This window comes from Oncorhynchus gorbuscha, unplaced genomic scaffold (genome assembly GCF_021184085.1).
Source record: "Oncorhynchus gorbuscha isolate QuinsamMale2020 ecotype Even-year unplaced genomic scaffold, OgorEven_v1.0 Un_scaffold_824, whole genome shotgun sequence".
NCBI lineage: Eukaryota > Metazoa > Chordata > Actinopteri > Salmoniformes > Salmonidae > Oncorhynchus > Oncorhynchus gorbuscha.
The window spans coordinates 235,301-237,500 of NW_025745610.1; the positions used below are offsets into that span (position 1 = coordinate 235,301).

General features: G+C 47.3%; 1 pseudogene; it reads right to left on the bottom strand.

Annotated features, from left to right (window-relative positions):
• Positions 1 to 668: 668 nt before the first annotated feature.
• On the bottom strand, positions 669 to 2,164 carry LOC124019371 (annotated as a pseudogene).
• Positions 2,165 to 2,200: the final 36 nt, after the last annotated feature.

Sequence of the window (2,200 nt, forward strand, 5' to 3'; positions counted from 1 at the left end):
GAATGGGGGCGTGCTCGGTCCTCCTTTTCATGTAGTCATCAATCATCTCCTTTGTCTTTATTACGTTGAGGGAGAGGTTGTTGTCCTGGCACCACACGGCCAGGTCTCTGGCCTCCTCCCTATAGGCTGTCTCATCGTTGTTGGTGATCAGGCCGACCACTGTTGTGTCATCAGTAAGTATTTTAACGCAGTTCTGAAAGCCCTGTAATAATGGAGTCCATTGTTGTTGTATGGAACTATCATAGAAATATAATCTCTAGAAAGGACTTGTAACCTCTATATGGAACTTTCATTGACTTGAATGGGGAGAGCCCGGTCTATAGATTCTGTTTCTATGCTGCCGTACGTGTTCACGTGACTGGGTTAATATGTTGTGGCTGACTCTTGCCCTGGCACATGTTATACAGATGGTCTTTGTCTGTGTCCTGTACCCTGCCTTTGTGCTACTGTATAACCACTCTGTATACAACACACACACACACACACACACACACACACACACACACACACACACACACACACACACACACACACACACACACACACACACACACACACACACACACACACACACACACACACACACACACACACACACACACACACACACACACACACACAGAGGGAGAGAGAGGGGGCAGTGTGGAATCTGAGAAATGACAGTTATGTCACATTAATAAACATTTAGTTATTAACACATCCCACGATGCATTTCACCTCCCACACTATCTAACACAAGTACATCACACATTGTCCTTCTACTCTGACAAACAACTGCAGTAGCTGGAACAAACAACTTGTAAATACATGACTGCAGTAGCTAAAACAAATAACTGGTAAATAGGAGTGTAGTAGCTAAAACAAATAACTGGTAAATATGAGTGTAGTAGCAATTACAAACATGTTGTAAAATACTTTATTATATCATGTATAAATTACACTCACCAAGAAGAAGTTAACACAGAAAACTCAAATCAGAATAAAAACAACCAGAGGATGATGTCATAATGAAAACAACTAGAAGATGACGTCATAATGAAAACAACTAGAAGATGATGTCATAATAAATACAACTAGAAGATGATGTCATAACAAAATAACAAAGCTGTCTACAAGTGGTCATAAGAAATGGAGAAAAACCAAGCACATTTTCTGAAACGTAATCCTAAGCATTTTCTTATTTACATGTTGACCTGTCTCTCCTTCACTTTAGTGTTTAGTGACGGGGTTGTATTCATTAGGGCATAATGTTGCAAAATGTTTTACAATGGACAACGAAAATGAACATTTCTTATTGGACACGTTCAGGTAATCCCTCCCTGTTTCAGTCCATTTTCTCCCAAAGTAATGAACACAACCCTGGTTTGACACGGTTCAGACATACTCCTTCTCCTCTACCACCACAGGCAGTGGGTTACTCCTCCCACCTCCCCCAAAAGTAGGCGTCGCCCTAACCCCTGGAGGGGAGGAGCCTGCGTTCAGCAGAGCCCCTCCAACCAGCAGCAGAATTCCCGCCCCCCAGCCCAGATACAAGGCGGGGCCTAACTCTCTCTTCAGGGGCGCGGCGACTTTTGGATCGTAAAATCCCTGACCACGGCGTAGGCCGTCCAGCAGATGGGTATCAGGTAGAGCAGCCCAGAGAAGAAGAACAGAGCCCCAGCCACGCGGGCTAGCCTAGCCTTGGACGAGTAAGCTCCTTCCCCTAGACACTTGGTGCACTTAGCCCCAGCCACGCCTAGCAGGAGGGCGAAGAGGCAGAAGAGGAGGGAGAGCACGGAGAGGGTACGGGACACCTGGGCGGAGACGGGGAGGGCCAGGGTAGAGTCGTAAGTCTTACACTGGATCTGTCCCGTACTCTGGGACAAACACGTCATCCATAGCCCCTCCCAGAGAACCTGGGCGATCACGATCTCCCCGCCCGCGAAGGCGGAGACTCGCCACAAGGGGGCGGCGCAGACGAGAGCCCCGCCCACCCAGCCCATCATGGCCAATAGGAGGCCAAGTAGCTGTAGACCTGTGGACGCCATGGCGACGTGCAAAAGTCCCAAACAGTTCTGTTCAACTGGGCCTCTGGTGTGTTTCCCTGGTTTTCACTAGATGATGAGTGTTGTCAAGATGGCGTCAAATCCTCCTCTCTTCTCCAAAACAATGATTACAGGTGACAGAGGTTCCCTCGATAATGTGTTCTTGTACGTTCGGG